Raw genomic sequence first — 22,356 nt, 5'->3', positions numbered from 1 at the left:
CCACCCCTGCGCCCCCCTTGGCCGGCGCAGCCACCCCCCATCCGTCTGCCTGCCGGGGAGCCCCGCGGGGGGCTGGGCAGCGAGCCCCTGGACGGCGAGGTCCGCGGGGCCGGGGCAGCCGAGCCGGGGCGGAGGTGGGGGCCCAGCAGCAGCCCCGGTCGCAGGCAGGTCTCTGGAAGAGCAAGTCCCGCGGGCTGAGCCAGGCTGGGGCAGCGGGTCCCTCGGGAGCCCCCCCGCTGCCTGGGAAGCCGGAGCGTGGCAGGGTGGGGATCCCTCCCGTGCGCCTCGCCGGGCTGCAGCTCCTGGGGGCCGGGCGGGCGCGTCAGTCCATCCCCGGCGAGCTTTGCACAACGGGACGGGCAGCGGGGGCGGGTTTCTCTCGGGGGGAAGCGGCCCGAGCTGGCCTGGCTCCGCGGCCAGCACAAATCCCCGCTGCAGGCTCCTCTCAGGGCAGGGCACGGAGCCCCACACACCGTCCGGGTCCCGGCTGCTGTGCGCTCCGCTCCCCCGGCCCGCGGGGACCCGCCTGGGGCCCCTGTCACGGGCAGAGCTCGGGCATGTCTCGGAGGGTCCTGCCCCGGGCCGCTCGGGGCAATGCACGGAGGGAAGGGGGAGAAAATCCCCTTCTCCCGCTGCGCTCCGGGCTCCTCTGCTCCGGCGGCGGGTCCCGGGCCAGGCGAGCCACGTTGCCGAGCCCGCCGGGGCGCTGTCTGCTCACTTTGTCGCTCTAAGGATCCGCCGGGCGAAGGGGCTGCAGCCGGCCCCGGAGCTTCTGCTCCTCTTGCTCCGCCTCACGGCCGGCCAGTGCCCGTCCCCTGCCGCCGCTAACTCCCCCAGACTCGGCGTGTGGCTGCCGGGCTCGGGGCGCTCCGCATGCCTGTCCTAGGCGCCGGTGGCCAGGGCTTCCCCGCCGCCCGCCGGCATCTTCCTGCCATGCATGAGCTGAGTTGCCAGTGCTCAGACAGCTGCGGCTGGCGGCGCTGCCCGCTCCGGGAGGATTCAGGGGCGAGCCCGCCCCGCCCGGCTGGGGGGTTTGCAGCCCGGGGGCCGGGCGCTGCCTTTGCTGAAGCGCCGGGAGAATCGCAGCCTCCTTCCTCGCCTCTCCCGCTCTACGCAATCCTACGTGATCGAGGTTTGGATGAGAAAAGCGCCGGGCAGAGCCAGGGAACGGCAGCTCAGCGGCGGCTCCGGCCCCCCGGGCGGACAGAGCCTAGGGGGCGAGGGGCGGTGGGGGTGGGGTGGGGAGGGGGTTACTCTGCTTCTCCCCGGGGCCGGGGAAGCGGCTAGACTCGTCCCCCGCCCCCAGCTGTTTTCTCCAGAGCCCTGCGGGGAGAGAGGATTCGGGCGCAGACTAACACCAGTGCCCCGGGCGCTCCTGTCCTTTGACTTTGCTCGAGCGCCGTGTTTCTCGGCCTGGGGGGCGCTGAGGCCCGGAGCCGCTGCCCCAAGGGGCTGGAGCCAGTGTTTAATCTGTGCCACGCCTGGGCCCTGGCAGCTCAGAGCCCGGGCACCTCTTCTGGGTGATTTCACGTGACATCACACAATGTTGCAGCACACAACACAGACAAGCTCTTTGCGAGCAGGTACCTATTGGCTGAACTGCCCACCACTATCCGAAGCCGCATCTTCAGAGAGACCAATCTGATACCTTCCCAAGACAGATTTCTTCTGCCCGCCCACAGAGCCCAGCCTAGAGCTTGCAAACCTCTCGGAACGGAATGCAGTGTGGTTTAATCCCCGACTTTTGAAATGACAGAATTACTTGGCCTGCTTTGACATCCAGTTTGTGCATGTGTAGTTAACTGCCTGCCTGGAGCAGCTCTGTGCCCAGAACGATCCTCATCAGAGACAATCCTACAGCTAACACTTTGCAGGGCTTCTAGAAAGAAAGGCACCCCAACTAAGAAGCATTTCTCCAAACTCTAATTGCCCATGCAGTCTGTTAAATAAAAAGAGAACTTGTAAAACTCTGTGTCATATCTGCTGCCTTCCACCTTGGAGCTCTTAGAGCCTGTGCCTGGAAAAGTGCACAGCACCATCCACTCCCGGGGCAGGCAGTGGAAACTGTGGATACTCTCCACCTCTCAGGTCACACCCCAAGGCTGCAAGGTCCTGGGAGCAAGGACTGCCCCCTTACATATCTGCAAAGCACCATGCAGCTCCATAGATAATAATAATGACTTGCACATATTGGGGAAAGTAGCCAGAAGCCACCCCAATACTGCAGTGCCATTCTGGTTAACAAGAGGGGTAGGATGGGGCAGCTACTCTGAGTCTGTGGGAAATTATTGGGGCCAACCCGCATATGGGGGGAGAACTCTCATCTCAGTCTCAAACTGGGCAAAGACCTGTGGCTGGCTGAAAACACCTTCCTCTGGAGTATGAGCTTCTCCTTTCTGAGGGGAGCATGGCATGACTTTGTCCACCCCATCCTGCTCCAGATTATGTCAGTGGAAGTCTTCCCATTGTCTTCAATGAGAAGCAAACCTGGTCCAGTTTGAGCAGAGTAACTGGTCGCCTGGCCCAATCAGACCACTTTCCCTTAAACACACACACTTATTTTTCCCCATTCTGGAAGGCTTCCCATGTACATGTGATAAGCGCTTTAAACAATTAGACACAGAAGCACACTGATTCAAACTGAGGCAGAGAAAGGGTGTCTTTAGACCACACCAAAGGGTTATCTCAGTGCCCTCTGGAATGAGACGGACCGTTTTGAATATGTATTTGGAAACCATGGGCTCAACACACTACCAGGCCTCAGTTCTGATTCCCCACCACTCTAAGAGCATCAGGCCAACAGGACTTACTAGTGAGGGACTCCCACTGAAGTCCGTGGTTGATGCACTTAGCGCTCACCCAGGGGTAAGTGTTTGCAGGACTGGGCTCAATATTAGCATTTTAAAGTTTTTGTTCACTACATGAATAAGCTCTCGCTTCCTCCGTGCCAAGGTTAACAATTAAGTCCTGCCTGGATTGCAGGGCTTTGTGGTTTGGGGCAGAGAGGAGATCCAGAACTGCATTCCCTCACCTCCTAAACAGGGCGATCTAAGTAGGTCATCAGTGAGGTTACTGGCATCTTTCCTTAGTGAAGTGCAATAATATTGCCTTTGGGATTGCTAACCGAGTACCCAGCTTGTTCTTCATACAGGCTTCCAAAATCATGAACTATAGTCTTCAGATTCAGTCATTCGACATATCCCTAGCTAAACGTCACTGCACAGCCACTGAAAAGGAATGCACCACAACTAAGATATTCAAAATTTAGTACCACTTTAAAAACAAATAATCACACGTCAACAGTTGTGGAAAAAAGACAACTTCCTGCCCTGTCCTATAACTACTAACAGTCTAACTCACCTTTAATAGCAGAGCAGCAACAAATCTCTTCCAATAAGGGTATACTGTTGAGTTTCAAGTCTATATTTAAGGACACCTTTAGAATTGTATCTAATTTCCACTCAATGTAAATTACATCTACAGCTCTGCTTATTAAGCAGAATCGAGCCCATATCCATGTTTTATTAATATCTTTCTTTGTCGGGTAGCTTCCCGTTGCTTGTCTAGAATCATTAAAATTCACGTAGCTTTGGCAATCCCCATTCTCTTTGCGTGGGTGGATTCTTTTAAAAGCATGCCCTGGTATCCTTCAAGAAAAGGACCTATAGTAAATCTCACTTGTTTTCTGTTCAGGCTAATTTTGTTTACAATGCAAAGTTTTATATCAAGGTTTGGATGGCTAACGAGAATTCTCAGGGCCACGTAGGAATTTATTTTTGCTTTCAGAGATGTAACTGGCCCTACAACAGCACCTGAGGAGGAAATCTGGCTTGTTTTCTGGGCTTTTCTCTCACAGCTGACTTGGCCTTATTAATAAATGTGGAAGAGGCTGCATTATCTGATTGCCAATTGCCATATTAAAACAATTTCTTTAATGGACCCCTCCCCCCTCTTCTGGCTTCAAAGATTCAATTAAAACAACGTTTGCAACTCATTGCTAGAGTATTCATTAGCCTGCACAGTTTTTAAAAACAACTCTAGCCGAGAGAGGATTCAATGCAGGAGTGAATTTGCCAGCAACTTCAAGCAAACAGCATGGAAACAGTTGTGTCGAATGCAGTAGGGAACCAGGAGGGGGAAAGCAGAGCAACAAACCAACCAGAGAAAGCACGAAAGGGGAATGGAATTCACGGGAACAATAGCTTCTTTAAAAAAATGGATTTCCACCCTGACAATAGACGCTTTTATTTCTCTCCTGTGACTTTTCATCTCTATCAAGGAAGGGCGGGAGAAAGCTTTACCTCCCCGAAAGGCAATCACAGGGGCCTGGAAATGAAACTGTCATTTTCCTTTGAGGAAATTCAAATGTGTGTGAACATACCCCAGTGCCATGTTATTTATTTTTCCACGTGTTATGGAGGCGCCCATTAAAAGTGGCCAGGAACAAAAGTTCTTCAAAACAGGATTTTTTCACAATCTTACTTTACCCGAGGGGCAATATTTGTAGGGTTCAACCCCTACCAGCCCGACAATACAGATCTCAGAGCAACCTTCATCGGCCTCGTGTAAGCAGACACTGGCCCTCTACTCTAGGGCTCCCAGTGGGGCTGATGTGGTGTGAGCAATGGTGGGACCTGAACTCAGTCTGTCCCTCGGCCCCTGTGTACTGGCATCCCAGGTTCCACTGAGTTCCGCACACAAAGTGATGGCAAGCGATGGAGTGGCAGGAAGGCCCTAGGTTCTCACCCCAGACTCCCTTGGTGGCCTTGAGCAAACTGTAGCCTCTCTGTACCTTCATTTCCCCACCCCATGTGATGCTGCCAGGGTGAACGGAGCTGATCTGCACACCAACTGTTGCAGCTGCAGAGGCCTTAGACAATCCCACTGCGTTTTAAATACCAGGGCCCAATATGCAGCTGCCACAATCAGGGTGGCTTGAGTGAGGCTGAGGTAGAGTGGCCAGTGGCCCGATTCCTCACCTGCCTGACTACGTGAGTTGCCCCAGGGGTTGCCATGGGACTACAATACTAAAGACCATGAGGGTAGCAGGATTGGGACCCTCTGGCTCTGCCCATCCAGCCAGAAAGAAGAGAGAGGCCAGTGACAGCTCGGCATGACAAATCAAAACCTCAGGATTGTTTGCAAACCAGGCTCCAAGGCTCCATAAATCCAGAGCCCGAAAGGTTAACAGCAGCCCTGCCTGTCAATCACGCTGCTATTGCCTTTGGGAGGGGAGCAGGAGAAGGGGGCCGCTGTCCTTATGCTGAATTAGGTGCCCCTGGGGGGAAGGTCTCAGAGCCTGGGGTGCAGCCCGAGGCGGAATGTCTACACGGCATTTTTAGCTCTGCAGCCTGAGCCCCCCAGCCCGAGTCAGCTGAGCAGGGCTCCCAGACTGGGTGCTGTGGATTTCAGCCTAGACGGACACAGAGGCGCACGCCCAGCAAGAGCCCTGTGGGGCACTGCTGTTGCCAAGCCAGGGCAGGGAGAAAGCAGCGCTGCAACCGCGTGGGGGAGGGTAACCCCCCCGGGCATTCGGGGACTGTGGAGTTTGGTCGAGGTTAGGGGTTTTTTTTACCACTGCAGCTCTGCATGGTACGGTTGAGATGCAGCCCCGTGCAAGGGGCCTGTTCTGCCTGTGAGAGGTGTGCAAGGCAGGGCTCTCCTCAGAGCACCCCTTACTCCTCTGGCTGGGGGTGGCTGGCAGAGGCCCTTGCTCCTCTGATCGGGGACGCGGCGTGCAGCAGCCCCACCGACAGGGAAGAAGCCACACGCCAGCTCACCCTGCCTGGCGCTCGAGCATCTCACAGCCCTGAGACCCCAGAGCACACACCTGCACTCACCTCCCTTCCACTGCAGGGGCAGGAAGGGAACAAGGCACCGCCCTGAGATCCAGGAGGAGCAAGGGAGGTTTGAGGGCCTGGGACGTTGTGGCTTGGCTGTTGTTTTAAAGAGAGTTTGTGTCAGGCCTATCTCTCCAGGCTACACCAGGCTACACCGGCTCTGCTCTCTAGGACTCAGAATTGGCCCAGAGCCTGTAATGCCCTTTGTGACAGGTCAGGGCTGTCTGGCCTTAAAATCCCACCTGCCTGCAGGGTGAGTGGTGCTAAATAACACCAAATTCCTGGGGGGGGGGAACCCCCTGCCTTCCTGCAACCCCTGGAGTTTTAAAGCCCCCAGGCCTACGCAGCCTGCTCCCCCGGAGGGCTGAGGGGGTGCGGAGAGGCCGGCCGGGTGTCTGAGGAGGAGACCCTCTGACTCCTGCACCCCCGGCTCACAGGCAAGCGGCTCCTCTAGCAGCGAGCGCTGATACCGGCCGCGATCGCGTCCCGCGGCGTCAGGGGAAGCCTTTCCCCGCCGAGTCTGCAGCAGGCTGACTTTGCTGAAAGTCAAACGGAGCCTTCCTGATTAGATCTCGGTGGAGGGGGCAGCCAGACAGCCAGATCGTGTGATGGAGGATGATCGGCAAGAGGAGGAGGGGAAAAACCCATCACAGTCTTCCAGCAGGGCTCAGAGGGCTCCCGTTTCACGGGAAGGATTCGGCTACTGGCAAGCAGCTGGTGAGCGCAGAGGGGCTGGATCTCCTGCCACACCCACCACCGCTGCAGGGGGAGGAAGAAAAATGCGGCTATCAAAGCCAAAAAATAAATCCCTGGAGGTCCTGAGTCTTGTGCATCGGTCTCTGTTCACTGCTCACCCTGCCGGGGCTCGGAGCAGCCCAGGAACGCTCCCCGACCCCAGACCTTGCCCTTGCCTCCGCCCTCACACTGAGCCCAGGCACACCTGGCTGAGGCCAGTGACATCCTGAACCATGCAGGGGCGGGGAGGACAGTGCTTCAAGGAGAGAGCCTGTGGCTCCCTCTCTTCTCACAAGAGCCCCTTTTAATTCGGGGAGCTGCTGGGGAGGTCTGACTAAGGATTGTGCCGCGCCGCAATCAAGCTCTGCAGAACAGGAGCCGTGGGGATGTTAATACCATCCGCAGGAGCGCTCTGAAGTTCAGTGCATCCAGATTGCATCTCATTTAAACAACTCAGTTGCTTCTCTCCATGCGGCAGAGACCCGCTAACCCTAAACTGTACAGCATGAAAGATGGAGTCTTCTAACGCAGCTAAGGTCTCCTAACATAGGGTGATTTCCTCAGCATCTGCTGGCCTGAGGACTAAGCCTGCAAGTCCAGATGAATAGTACCAGGGTTGCCACATCCCCAAGGCCACCTCTCCCAGCCACACCAATTTAAATGGCCACGTCTTCACTTCCCCAGCAATAAATCAACTCTACTCTCCCCTAATAAAACCAGTTCTGCCACCCCTTTTACACCAGGCACTAATTACACACACACACAAAAACACTGCTATGCAGATAACGCAGTCCCATATCTTCACCAATGACCTGGAAGCAAATATAAAATTACTGCTGATCAAATGTGCCAAAGATACAAAGATAGGGGGAATAGTAAATAAAGGTGTGGACAGGACAGTTATGCAGTGAGATCTGCTTCACTTGGGAAGCATGCAAATAAGATTTATTTTCATATGGCCAAATGCAAGGTCAGACATCGAGTAGCAAAGAAAGTAGGCCACACTTCAAGAGTCTAGAGGGTGTTTGGGAAAGCAGTGACCCTGTAAAGGAGGTAGAGATAATGGTCAATAACCAATTGAACAGAAGCTCCCAGTTCAATGCTGCGGCTAAGAGGGCAAATGCAGCTGTTTGATGTATGAGACAGAGAACATTGAGAGGTAAGGAGGTGGTATTACTTCTGCGTACATAATCAGCGAGACCATTGCTGAGACACCGGGTCCAGTTCTCCTGTCCAGCCTTCAAAAAGGATGTTCAAAAATTGGGAAGGATTCCAAACAGAGCTACAAGAGTGATTTGAGCTATGGCAAAACCTGCGTTACTGGAAGAGACTTGGGAAGTTCAGTCTTTTTAGCTTATCCAAGAGAAGTATAAGAGATGACCGGATAAGGATCTAGAAGATTTTGATAGCAGAGCGCTCTTTAGTCCAGTGGACAAAGGCAGAACAAGATCCACTGGCTGGAAGTTGAGGAGTACTTGTGGCACCTTAGAGACGAACAAATTTATTTGAGTATAAGCTTTCCTTTTCTTTTTGCAAATACAGACTAACATGGCTGCTACTCTGAAACCTGGCTGGAAGCTGAAGCTAGAGAACTGTGGGGTAATTAACCACTGCAACAACTTATCAAAGAGTGATAGATTCTCCATTATATGAGGTCTGTAAATTAAGAGTGGATTTCTTTCTAACAGATCAGCTCAGGCTCAACCCAAAGTTCTGGGCTGGATGCCGAAATCATGGGTGAGTTTCCCTGGCTGGTGTTATGCAGGTCAGATGATCAGAATGGTCCCTTGCTCTTCTGGCCCAAACATCTCTGAATCTATGATTAACAAATTCGAGGTGCCCCCTAACCCTTAATTTTAGACACTCATCCCCTCTCCTCCAATTAGTGAAGCTGCATCTCTCCCCCATTAATGAATTTTTGGCTCTTTTCTACTCTTCTGATTAACGTACCCTGGATCCTGCCTCTCCAGTACATTAATACTAACCTCCAACTACCTCTGTGAGGGACTCCTCTCTGGCTTCATGCCTCAGGCCTTTCAGGAATCCCAGTAACTCTTCTCCGCACTGGCCCCCTTGCTCCCCTGGATAAAGAGCAGGCGCTCCAGTCTCCCTGCTCTGCCCCTCCACTTAAACGAGTAGCTCCTGCACCACTCCATTTCCCTGCTCCTCTCTTGCTGGGGAAGAGCAGCGGCTCCCCCGCCCCAATCTGACACCCTCTCCTGTTCGGAGAGCAGCAATTCTTGCATCGCTCTGCTCCTTCCTTCCTCTCCCCACTGCAGGGAAAGAGCTTGTGGCCCCGTAGCCTGACTCCAGCCACTGGCTCCGGGAAAGTTTCTCGTTGCCACCGGCAAGCGAGCAGGGGGCTTTTCGAGCCAAGTTCTAACAGACCGAGTGTTCTGACAAACCCTCATTTAGCGATGAGCCACTAATTGGGTTTGAGACACCATTACACAGAGCTATGGGGCAGGCATGGTCAGCGGCCTGGACACAGCAGTCTCATCTTCATCAGCCACCACGCAGAGAGGAACAGGAAACTACCCCTGTCCCTCCTTCTTGGTCTCTTTCCAAAGCCTTCCCTTGTGCCCGGAATGAGGTAGGGAACTGCCAGAGCAGGAGGGCCATGACCCCCAAGCAGGGCTGCAAAGCGTGAAACCCTCATTTCCCGTAATCGGTTCCCCCAGTCCCCATGTCGCCCTCTTGTGGTTTAGTCTTAACGCTCAACAATTCTTACATGCTGAATCAGCAACTCCCTTCCTCGGTGCCTCCACCCACTGGCCAGGTCCTTGGAGAGCTCCAAGGGCCTTTGTCCCCAGCCTCCTGGGATTCACAGGAGGGCCCCCCCCACCGCAGTACCAGACAGCTTGCTGTACCCCCCCATCTGTGGACACACACGCACAGGAGGATACGGCACAGAGGATGCTTTCTAGGAACAACCAGCTGCAGCACAAAGTTAGTCAGACGACTCAGCTGAAGACGCCTTTCCCTCTCCAGTTGCTCCTAAGCTCATGTCCCAGCCTGGTGCTGCTGTTGATCCCGTCTTGCCAACAGGACATAAAATGAGACACGATCATTAAAGATCCTTACATTCGGACCCCAGCAGCCCATGGAGAAGCCACTCCTTCGTCCCACTAATAAATCACAGCCCTTGTTACTACCCCATTCATGCTCCCCTCTGTAGACCCAGCTGGGGCCAGCATCGGCCGTAGTGCAGGCTCCTTTCCGGCTCAGCCGTCAGCAAGGGGAGTGGTATTTACAGCTGCAGTGTGGAATTCTGAGCTTCAGGCTTGGCTGGTCCTGGGGAATCTTAGCAGGCACCTGGCTTACTATAAATAAGTTTCTAAAGCCACTTTAGTGACACCAGTGCAAACCCCTGTTCCCAATCGACTTCTTATACTGGAACAATAGCGTCCACATGGGTATTTGCACCAGTTTAACGAGACTGGTTTAAATTCATCCTTTAGGTTAAACCAGTTAAACCAATTCAACATTCCCACATAGACAAGCCCCAGAATTTGGACTCCTGGATCCTACTCACAGAAAATGCCGGGCAATACTCCAATAAATGGTACCATAGCATTGCCAAGTACTATCTTATGCAGGGAAACTCACAATGAGAGCCTGCAGTCTTCTTCATTATGATTGAATGCTTCTGGTTTGGCCCACCGAAAATGCAGTCTTCGACCACATTCTTGGTTCACGTAACTTTTAGTAATGCTCATTCACGATAAAATAAAACGGAGGGGGAATTGCATTCATTTCTTTTGACAGATACTAATTCACACAATTAGTTGGGTTCTGCAATTAGAAACTACATAAGTTCGGGGTGGGGGGAGGAATCTAAATTAAAAGCCACATGAGTGAGCACCTTGAGGAATTACTGGGAGGCTTCCGAAGAGACTTTTTCCAGTCATTAAGGAGAGCGTGGCTCTGTGTTGGGGGATGGGCCGCAGGGCTGCCAGGGAGTGACTCAACCCCCTGCCAGATCTGAAGAGACTAGTCGGTATTTTCTTGCACAAACAACTTCCTTGAGGGGGATGGGAGTCACACACAGTCTGGATTAACACATGCCACCCTTCAGCGGTGTCTCAGGACCATCCTCGTGCCAGGGAGCAGGACTATCCCACACAGGGCAAAGAGCCAGTGGTGAATTAACAAACAGCCCCAGAACGCCTGTGTCCAGGTACCCCGGACAAGTTGGAGGCCCCCACAGGTGTGCCGGAACCTGGGTAGAAGTGGGGGGGGGGCACCGGTGCCAGAACTGTGGCCCTGCCCCCTGCTTCTCCTCTTCCCCTGGAGGTCCTGCCCCCTGGCCAGGCCAGAAGCCAGAGCCAGACCATGGTAAGAGCTGCCCAGGGAGCCCGGGCTGCTGTGGGGAGCCCCAGATCCTTCGCCTGCCCTGGGTGCCAGAGAGCGGCCCCCAGCCTGTGTCCCTGCCTGGTTCTGGCGTCCCTAGGCCCCCAGGGTGTGGGAGCCTAAAATGTTCTTTGTGCCCAGGGTCCCAATAAATCTTAATCCACCTCTGCAAATAGCTTCTGTAGCACCTCGCTCCCCAGGAGAGGTAGAGCCCAGTTACTCCTCCCTCCTCGGTGGCTCCTTCCCTCCCACAGAAACTGAAGGGCTGTATCTCTTCCTGCAGCTGGCAGCCAGCTCCCTTCTCCTGAACACGGCACGGGTCCCGGCTCAGCGCATGTGTCTGGCAGTCCCAGCCCCAGATTTCACAGAGAAGCCATTGGGGAAATATAATAGTTTTGCATAGTCCTCACACCTTCCACGGGAGGATCTCAAACATTATTGAATTAAGCCTCCAGCCTTCTATCCAGTAGGGCAGTGTTCTCTCTGCCTTCCCCTTTAAAGACGTGGGGTACAGTGTGGTGCAGTGACTTGCCCAAGGTCACTCAGCAAGTCAGTAGCAGAGCTGGGACTATCTAGAGCATAGCTGCATCCTGCACAGAGTAGTCTGGGACATTTCACTAGCTTCAGACACTGCTGGAGCTGCACCTGTTCTCCAGCAGGCCCCTAACGGCCCCTGAGCCTGTTCTGAAGCTGCACTCTGGGATTTTCAAAGGAGTATGAGTGAGCCAAGCACCCCAGTCCCGCTGATGCTCCACAGATGTGCCCCTGCAAGCCTCATCCTCTAGAACTCTGTATTCCCAGCGATCTGGTTTGACCCTGCGATTCCTGTTGCTCTGTGTAGTACGTCCCTCCTGGAAGAGTCCCATTCAGTGTAATACAACCCGGGGATTCTCCAGAGGAGACTAAAGGGAGTTAGACACTGGCTCTTCAGTGCCTTTGAAAATCCCAGTCAACATCAATAGGGTTCTACAGCAGTTAAATGGGACTCCATATCAATCAATCTAAGCCCCTATACAAGGTAAGGGAGACTGAGATCCCCATGACAGAAGTCTACAGGCTGCTTAAAATCAAAAATCCACAGCAATGGTCTCACCATCTCTTCCAGGGTTTTTCCATAAGTAATCTGCCATTCTAAAGAGGCAAGCGCCAAGCATTCCTTCTTGAACAGTCTGTATTTTATCCTGATCTCATCATTTGCAATTGAACACATCCAACAACAAAAATTAAAGCCTACCACTTTTCTTTCATGAGGTCGGCTGCTGGGTAGGATTTGTGAAGTCTTCCGGGCATTGTTCCTCATTAACCACTTAACAGGGAGTCACCTTAAGCTTGGCCTGGACTTTCAATTTTGTAGAAACAAATCATTCATAAAATTGAAGTCAAAGGGCGAATACTTCCATGCTATACACAGTTTGAATGCAAATTGTTTATCTTTAAAACAAAGAACATGTCTCCCTTGCAGTGCTTTGAAACTGAAACTGACTGTAAACAAAAGTGAAATTGACATTTCATAGACTTTCATTAGCCACTGGAGAGAAGAGTAGACAGCGCATAAATAGTGACACGAAGAGTACACTGGATTTTTAATATTCTCTCAATAATCAGGTGTTACTAGTAACACTTAATTTGTATGCAACAGATTTTTAAATGTACAATATTCCTTTAATTTCTTGAAAAATTGCTATATTTTATATTTGTCCTGGTAACATAAAATCATTTAACTGGGGAATTTGTTTAATGTTTTTATTTAGTGGGGTGCTTAAAAAATAACCCCCCCAACAAAAAGCAAGTGTGTGTTTAAATAAGCGTTGCTGGAAATGTAATGAGAGGGTGATTCACTCCAGCGCTTCTGTTGTTACCATCATTCAAAACATCCAACAACCTTTTCTGATTTGATTCGAAAGCCGTCCTGTAGATCTCTGTGATCAGCTGGGTGCGCTCTGCAGAGACAGCACATAACATGAGGTCGTTTTAAAGTGACTCTGATGTCAGGATGGTCTCTGCTACATGTCCATTGGTCAAAGCCCATGTTAACCGGTCCACTGGGAAAGCGCACGTTAACTCTAAAATTTCTTTACCCTTGCCAGATGTTTCCAAGCTGCTAGACTTTACCCCTGTAGGTTTATTTCACGTAGCAGGTGAGCTAGCTGGAGGTATATGCTTGGAGCCAAACCAAAGAGCCTGGATTAAATTCTTCTGGCATGATTGCGAGCAAATCCCTTGCACCAGCACTTTCAAAGCAGCCTCTGATTGTGGGAACCCAGCTTAACAGAGTCACTACAGAGACTTCTTTCCCAAGTGTCTGCCTGCTGGGTCATGACCACATGTTGAGGGTCTAACCGATAGCCAGATTTGGGCTGGGGAAGAAATTTCCCCCCCAGATCAGATTGGAAGAGATCCTGGGGGGAAGGAGGGGTCGCCTTCCTCTGCAGCATGGGGCACAAGTCACTTGCAGGTTTAAACTAGTGTAAATGGTGGATTCTCTGTAACTAGAAGTCTTTAAACCCAGATCTGAGGACTTCAATGACTCAGCCAGAGGTTAGGGGTCTATTACAGGAGGGGTGGGTGAGGCTCTGTGGCCTGCAATGTTCAGGAGGTCAGACTGAATGATCATGATGGTCCCTTCTGATCTTAAAGTCTATGACTCTATGACAGTCTTAGGGACTGATTTTTGAGGACCCAGGTAGCTTCAGCCCCCATCCCCGGCTTCACAGAGCATTGTAGGAACAGAGCCTTTCTGGAAAACCAGGCCCTGCACATCTAAAGCTGGGAAGGCAGAATCTGTGGCCACTTCGGAACTTTTGGATGGTTTCACATTTCCTAACAAGAATCCAACTGGGACCAACTTCACATAGACCAGAGAAAAACCACTCAACAAAGGGTTGAACCAATAACCCAGAAGTGAAAGGCGCCACAGTCGGTGACTTCTCCCCTGAGTCTCCCTGTGGTAGGAGGTAGATCACGGTATCTCAGATTTTCACTGCTACAGAATCTGCATCAGTGATATGTTTAAAGGCCCCAGATACTGTTTGTACAAACAGGACTCCGCCAGACACTGATTAAGCAAAATAGTCACAATATCCGTATTGAGTCACCTGCAAAACTGCCATTAACAGTGCATAAGAGTGCTCAAATGTCCTTACAGATCTGGTGTTAAGGGCGGGAAAAACTATTATCCATCCAGTTTCAGAGTAGCAGCCGTGTTAGTCTGTATTCGCAAAAAGAAAAGGAGTACTTGTGGCACCTTAGAGACTAACCAATTTATTTGAGCATAAGCTCTCTAAGGTGCCACAAGTACTCCTTTTCTTTTTACTATCCATCCGGAAATCCTGTGCATATTCCTTTGACACTGTACTGAAATTCTATGGTGCTTCTTAATATTACTGAGAAATGAATTGTCATTGCACAATAGACAGACGAGTGAAAGGAGGTAAAGAAGAGGTTAAAGAATGTGTTACACAACGCTTTGTAAAGCTGTCGCTCGCCAGCCATAATCGTTGAATGAGACAAAATTCACAGAAGCAGCAACAGATTCCTTCTTACACGTCTGGCCTCTTATAGTACGTACTAGGCCACTGTCCAACCAGAAATCACATCACAGTGAAATTCCTTGCCTCTGTTTCTAACACTTCGGACTTTTTACAGTCTTTTGGTTTTAATTATATGATTTACTGCCCACCATTGTTTCCTGTTAAAACAGTACAAAAACACTGTGTAAACTAGCCCTAAACTAGACTGGTCACTTGCTAAGCAGTTTCATCTGTCTGGTTCTCAAGCACAAAACCCAACTTGGGATGCAAACATTGCCGATCACCATTCAAATAATCCCCAAACAGTGAGCAAAGCACCAAGTTCAGAGAAGAGACTGAGCTCTGGTTTCAACTCTGCCAGTGACTCACTGTATGACCTCTGGAAAGTCACTTTTCCTCTGGGGTCCAGCTTTCCCCATGAGCAAAAGGAGTGTGACACTACTGACCCATCTCACGAGATGGGGGGCTTATTATATGTTGGGCACAATTTCTATTTTGGGGACATTTTAAAAATCCATCGAGCTGATGGCATAGGCGTAGCTGGAGTGGCATTTGTCAGACGTGTCCTGGCCAGGTCAGAATTTAGTGTCATGCCCACAGAAAAAATGGAGACAGACGGACACTTAAAACCACAAGTGTCCCCAGTTCACTCTTCTCCTAATGCGCACTGGCTCAGGACATGTGACTGTTTCTCTCTAGCAGCTGGCCCACTCAGGATAAGGGCCGGCTACTCTGGGAAGCACCAGAGATGCTTCTTGAGCTCAGGTAGTAGGGGCTCGGCTGTGTGCATGGACGTGGGCATGGCTCATTACAAGACAGGACTTGTGTGGACCCCACGTCCCTGGGAGCAGCTGGACAAGACTCTGGTGCAAGTGAGGATAGGTGCCAGCTATCAGAGTTACTGGGGCTCCGGGCTGGGACAGGGGATTGCGGGGTGTGTGGTGGGGGTGAGGGCTCTGGCTCGGGATGCGGGCTCTGGGGCGGGGCAGCAGGCAAAGCCCCCATGGCCGTCCCTCCACCTAGGAGCCAGAGGGAGATGTCTGTTTAGGACCCAGCATTTCAGTTTTGAGACGGAAAGGGAAAGTGTGGGGCGGGGGGAGGGGGTTGTATTACAGTACACACTGCGGCTCCAATTAGGGGTCAGGGCACCATACAAACACACAACAAACCGGCAAGCCCTGCTCCGAAGGGCTCACCACCCAAGCACCAAGGTGGGGCTTTGCAAGGCGCGAAGCAATCGGAAAGGTTTCCATGACATTTTATTCCATTCAGTGACGCCAGGGGCGCGTGCTCCATTCACACCACACTCCGCAGTGCTGGGGGGAATATCAGTGATCTCAGGGGTCTCTTCCCAGCTTCAGCAAGCCGGACCCTCCTTTTCTGCCTCTGGAAATCGCAAATAACGCCGCTCATCTGTCCCACCGAGGGGCTGGGCGGCCAAGCTCTGTAATGGGACACAGAGGAAGCTGAGATTGCTGGATCCCAGGCTGGAAACGTGAAGGAGGGGCCGCCCCCAGTGGGACATGAGCAGCGGAAAGGGAGACCAGCCCATCGCCAGGAATGAACCAGCCAAGCCAGCTGCACCGTCCCCAGTGAAAGTCAAAAGACTGAGCAAGCACATGGGGAAAGTCAGACATCGAAGGTTCCCTGTGCACTGAGCTAGTGCTGCCATCCTCATGGTCACAGCGCCCTCTGCTCGCTCGACTGAGGGATAGTCACAGCCTGCTAACCCCCAGGCAGCCGGGACCAGTGCGCCCTGGGCTCGACCTTCAATCCCACCGACAGGTGTGGGATCTGGATCAGCCTCAGCGTCAGCACAGCCCGGGCTGGTCCACACACAGAATTTGCAGCAGAGGAACTGGTGCAGTGGTCTGTGTGGACGCTTAGAGAGTTAAAGCCGGTTATACTGGTTTCGTTTGCACAGGAGATGCGCCGAAGTGAACTAACCTGCTCTAAGCCGGGCGTACCCTGCCGGGAGACACCGCATCCGAAGCCACACCGCTGGGACTCAGCTGGTGTGAGAAGGCCACCTCTAGATCGAGCAGCACAGCTGTGCCTGCAGCCGGGAAGGAGGTTATCCGGGATTTTTACCTGTCACAGCGTCCTTTTCACAGCACTCCGGCCTCGCTCTCCCCGGGGGCTCCGGTGTCACTTTTATTAATGGCCGTCGGGGCTTTCAAAAGACCCAACAATTAGCAAAAGTCTCTATTTTTACACTGACCCATTTTTCATGCCTCTGAGTCCATCCGTGTGACAAAGGAGCCGGAGGGACGGGACCTGCGGTGGGCTCTCTGGTTTGCCCTTTCCCAGAACTGGGGCATGGGGGGTGGAAAACCCTCTGCCCTTGGAATGCCTTTGCAGACACCTTCCCTCGGAACAGCAGAGAACGATGAGCCGCGGGGCTCAGGACACGAAGCGCAGGTAGGTCTGGGATGGTGTGAGCCACTGCTCCCAGATCCACTCAGCCAACACCAGTCGCTCCCGACCCTCCACGGTGCCTGCTCTTCCCAGTCAGGACCCTAGACGTCTCTGCTGCTGCTGCCCCCAGGCCTGCCCCACGCTTCACTCCCAGCACAGAGACCGACAGTCGCGCCTAGCTGGCACGGGCACAAACTGGGACCCGGCTGAGATCTGCCCAGCTCCTCTTCACCGCTCCCACGAGTGAGTTTAGAGGCTGGGGAAGAACCCAGGGCTGGGAAGGCCACTGCTGATCAGTGAGCATGGAGGCCAGATGGGCTGGTTTCATTGGGAACATCCTTCTCCTAAGTCCTCTTGTCTTGGAGACAGGCGCATGAGATCCCCACACCTGCTCCCTGAACACAGGGCTTAGCAGGACCACGAGCATTGCAGCTCCCGCCCATGCTTGCACAGGATCTCCAGCTGAGACCCCAAACACTTCTGGAGCACGCAGCCGGCCTGTGGGCCTGTAGAGGGCTGTCAGATCTGCTGCCCTAGATGCTAGGAGCAGGACATGAGCTGCGATGCTCTTTGCAGCAGGAGAATAAACCACAAATGGCTGCAGGGCCTTCACCAGACCTCTCCTGTCTCTTCGCATGGGTGCCAATGATTTTTAGTTCAGGGGAACCAATCAGGGAAGGGAGCAGCCGCATTGACCTTTACCCCATGACCTCCAGCTTGAGTCGCCGGCAGGGACAGAACCTGGGAACTTCAGCACCAAAAGGACACGCCTCAGGCAAGCTAAGCAAGTAACTCCATGCACGGGTATCAGTCATAGGCCTTTCCTCTCTATGTGAGCCAGCCACCAGGGAGGGAGGGAATGTGACACTTAGCTAGGATGCTGCACAAGCTGGTGGCAGAGAGAACAGGACCCCCTCACACTTCTAGGAATGGCAGCCAAGTCTGGGGAACCAGCTGAGGAGACATAAGCAAACCTTGGCCAAGAGAAACAGACGTAACACTGTTGCAAAAAGCCAACATCACTCAGGAATGTATTAGCAGGAGTGTTGTAAGCAAGACACGAGAAGTAATTCTTCCGCTCTATTCCGCGCTGCTCAGGCCTCAACTGGAGTATTGTGTCCAGTTCTGGGGGCCACATTTCAGGAAAGATGTGGACAAACTGGAGAAAGTCAAGAGAAGAGCAACAACAATGATTAAAGGTCTAGAAAACACGACCTATGGGGGAAGAAAGAAAACAATGGGTTTGTTTAGTCAGGAGAAGAGAAGATAACGGTTTCAAGTACATAAAAGGCTGTTACAAGGAGGAGGGAGAAAAATTGTTCTTCTTACCCTCTGAGGATAGGACGAGAAGCAATGAGCTTAAATTGCAACAAGGGTGGTTTAGGTTGGACATTAGGAAAAAATTCCTGTCAGGGTGGTTAAGCACTGGACTAAATTGCCTAGGGAGGTTGTGAAATCTCCATCATTGGGGATTTTAAGAGCAGGTTAGACAAACACCTGCCAGGGATGGTCTAGATAATACTTAGTCCTGCCTGAGTGCAGGGGACTGGACTAGATGACCTCTCGAGGCCCCTTCCAATCCTACGATTCGCTGATTCTCTGATGTTTGGTGAAAAGGTCACACTGATTGGGGTTGGAGGGCAATCCAGAACCGCAGGGGAACCCAGGTGGGCCCTGAGAATGTTACCAAGTTACAGAGGGGAGAGGACTTCTCATGGGCGGGTGCCAGCATCCATGAGCAGTGGGTGATCCGGCAGTGGGGGGAAGCTAGCCTCCCCACACCTCCCTGCACAAGGCCTCTCCTCTCCCCCGCCCCCTCTGCCGCTGGAGCCCAGAGTGGCAGAACCCAACTGCAGCTGCTGCCCCGCCTGCCCCAGGCCAGCGCCCCTGGCCCCAGCCCCCACCCCGGCCCCAGCCCCAGAGCGTGGGGTGGGTGGCACTGCTGCAGTGCCCCCAACCCCAGCCTCAGAGCACCAGGAGGGCACCAACCTTAGCCTCCCCAAGTCCTGGCAGCAGGCTCTCCGGCCCCAGCCCAGACCCAGTCTGGACCACGAAAGAACGGGAACTCACAGGCACTCCTGGGGGCGGAGTGTGGGCAGGGCCATGCCAGGCTGGTTGGGCAGGCACAGCCTCCCCCGCCCTGATACCCACCGCCCCTGCCAGCATCCTTCCCCTGTTTGCAAAGCTCCCGGTTTCAACCCGCCCTTGCAGCCTCCCACAGGGTCCCCTCCTACAGAACGGGGAGCTCGTCAGGTATCTCCGTGGAGCACAGGGCCTTCCACCGGAAATACCCTGCCAGTGTATCTGACTGGGAGCTTCTCCTCACTGACCTGGAGTCTCCCCAGCAGGCAAGGAGATATCACACACACATACACACACACCTGTGGGAAAACACCTCCCCTTACACACACACACACACCTGTGGGAAAACACATCCCCTTACGCACACAGTGGGAAAACACCTCCCCTTACACAAACACACACACACACCTGTGGGAAAACAATCCCCTTACGCACACAGTGGGAAAACACATCCCCTTGCGCGCGCGCACACACACACACACACACACCCCCCTGTGGGAAAACACAACCCTTTCCCACGGATACATCCAAGGTACAATGCTGCCACCCTGTGGCGAACAGGGGTTACTGCAATGGCCATTTGCTGCTGAAACGTGAAGAACCATAGACGTGGAAGGGACCTCGAGAGGTCTCTAGTCCAGTCCCCTGCACTCGTGGCAGGACGAAGAATGGCCCCACTGCTGAAGGTTTGGGGACAGAGCGAGGACAGATGCTAGAGGCGACATATTTGGTTCTGCCCTGGCACCGCAGTGCTGATGGGCTCCTGCTGCACACCTCGTCCTGCCCCAAGCAGGGGCTCCAAGCAATGGGATGACAGCCGCATGTAGGGGTAACTGAGCTGCCCAAAGGAGCCTTGGGAGGACAGCTGACTCCTCCCGTGTCATTTGGCCTGTGCCCCAGGCCTTGAAGCCTCCTCCCCCGACCGCAGCCTCGGGTCCCGCAGAACAAAGGTGGAAGCTACACGCCCACTGCAAAGGACTGGCTACCCAGGGGCTAATTTTGCTCATGCCCAGTGGCTTGCTGCTGCTCGGTTAGCCAGGACCCTTCTCGCCAATAACATTCCCTGGCCCTGCAGCGAGGCGGCCCAGTCGCCCTCCTGGCCCAGGACTTGCTGGTCTCAGGACAAGGAGCTGTTTTCAGGTAGGTTTCAGCTCCGCTTTGTGCCCCCCTTTTCTGCGCGTTGGGCAGGAGACCAACATGGAGCAAGAGAGGCGAACCCCAGGCCTGCGGCTCCGGCCTGCCTGCACGCGGCAAAGCAACCCTGCTGCACAGACTGCCTTGAAAAGGGGCGTGGGAGATGGGCTGCCCCACCCTGCTGGCTCCGTGCGGGAGGCCGCTCAGGGAGAAGACCCAGGCAGTGCAGATCAGCCCCACCAGCTGACACATGGGCAGCCCGGAGTGAGCCTATCGCTGCCCGGGTGGGGCACTGGGTGTGCCGGCCTGCGTGTGCAGCCTGTTGCTGGGCTCTCCCAGGGCACCGCCGACTGCCAGCTCTCTTTGGGCAAGCGTCCCTTCCCCGTCCCTTGTTCCATGGCAGCTGGGGACGCGGGCTTCAGATCCGCTAGGCGCTGTTCACCGTTGGGTGGGGAGGTCTGCTACTGAGTCCTTGCGCTACTTCTCTGGTAACAGGCTTCACTGCCCCTTGGAGCCTGCTGGCTGGTTCAGAAAGCTGCCTGGGAGCAGCAGGGCTCACGGCATGGCCGGCAGCCCCACATGCCCGCGGCGGAGCGACGTCCTTGCGTATGGCACATGCAACAGCCCTCTTGGCCTGCAAAGACTCCTGCTGCTGCCAACAAAGTGGGGCTCGGGGTTCCTGATGGGGTCTGAGCATCCTTTGGCTGTGACTCTGCCCTCCCCCAGCACCCCCTCCCTGCAAATCTGCAGCACGTCGCAGCCTTGGTGCTTGCCAGGCTCCTCACCCACACTGGGAGCGGTTCGGCTCTGCTACCTAAACATTAGTTCATCGTCTCTCCCCGGGTCTCCAAAGCCATATGTGGGGCTCTCCCAGGACCTTCTCCTCCCCCTCTTTGCCCTCCGGGTATATCCCCCCGGGGGCAGGGCTCACCTCTCAGCACAAACTTGGAGTGCAGTCACCCGGCGCCTGCCTCTGTTGCCTTTCCTTTCCGAGAGCCTTTCCTTCCCATTGCTACAGAATAAAGACGCAAGGCTGGGCAGATCCTGCAGCAACAGCCGGGAGCTGGAAGCCCTCTGTTCAGCCACCCAGGATTACCAGGCACAGGGATGAACACCATTTGTTGGGGAAGAATCCACATGGTTGTGGCAAAGGGAAATCCTGCCTCACCAATCTCCTAGAATTCTTTGAGGGGGTCAACAGCCATGTGGACAAGGGTGACCTAGTGCACTTGGGCTTTCAGAAAGCCTTTGATTACCCGTTAGCCAGGCCAGTCCGTCCAAAGGGGTCCAGTTTTGTGACATGGGCCCATAAGGTGAGTGTTTGCAGACTGTGACCAATAGTTTACACAGCCCTCCGGGCCTGCTTCCTCCCACTGGCTCCAAGGTGAAAACTGCTCCATAAAGAGCAGCTCACTCGCCTGAAGGCCTCCCCGTCAAGGCCCCGCTTCTCTCATTGCTTTGCTCTCTGGGCCAGCTAGTGGCCAGGGCCAGCCCACTCAACTGCACAGTGCCCTTCGATGGGGGCCCCTGAGCGTTTCACTCCTCCAGACTCCAAGCACCAGGGGGGCAGGTGCTTGTGACTCGTGTGTCTTGACCCCCGGCTCCCCACAGGTGCCTGGAGCCCTCCTGCTACCCCAGAGCCTCGCTCACCAGCACGCAGGAGTTTGCTCTGAGGGCTACGATTCGGTGCGATGCTGAGCACCCTTGAAATCAGTGGAGCGGGAGCTCAGCACCTCACAGGACTGGGTCCAAGAGCTACTCCATGTAACAGTTGCCATTCTCCAGAAGCGCCAACTCTCGCCCAGATGTTAGACACAGGGAGGAGCCACCCTCCGGTGATCTGACAGCGTTAGCCAAACCCCTCGCCCACCAGGGCTGCACGAGCCGCAATGCCAGCGGCACCAGGCCTCTCACCACACTTCTGCTGCCAGCCTCCCCCCAGGAGGCACATTCAATGTTCACGACCCTTTGTGTCCCGGGGGTCTCTGCTGAGGCTCCACCCAGAGCTGGGATCAGTGGAGTCCTGTCAAGGCAGCACTGTGATGCACTGTGACACTCAGCGGGAGCAGGAAGCAGCCAGGGGGTTACGAAAACCCCAGAGTGTCCAGAAGGTCTGAAAAGCCAGTGATAATCTTGGAACGAACCCTCCAGTTCTTCTCCCCAGGCTGCAGGTCTTACCTCTTACCTTGACTGGCAGCAAACCAGCACCACCTGGTGCCCAGAGCCACACAAAGCTCAGGAAAGTCTCAAATGCGCTCGCATTC

At 54.0% G+C, this 22,356-nt stretch overlaps 1 protein-coding gene across 2 annotated transcripts in view; it reads right to left on the bottom strand.

Annotated features, from left to right (window-relative positions):
• Positions 1 to 22,356, bottom strand: part of FGF12 (fibroblast growth factor 12) — a 271,894-nt gene that overhangs the window by 118,702 nt on the left and 130,836 nt on the right. The window lies entirely within an intron of this gene.

Source organism: Natator depressus, chromosome 9 (genome assembly GCF_965152275.1).
Source record: "Natator depressus isolate rNatDep1 chromosome 9, rNatDep2.hap1, whole genome shotgun sequence".
NCBI lineage: Eukaryota > Metazoa > Chordata > Testudines > Cheloniidae > Natator > Natator depressus.
This window is presented reverse-complemented; position numbering and strand designations above follow the sequence as displayed.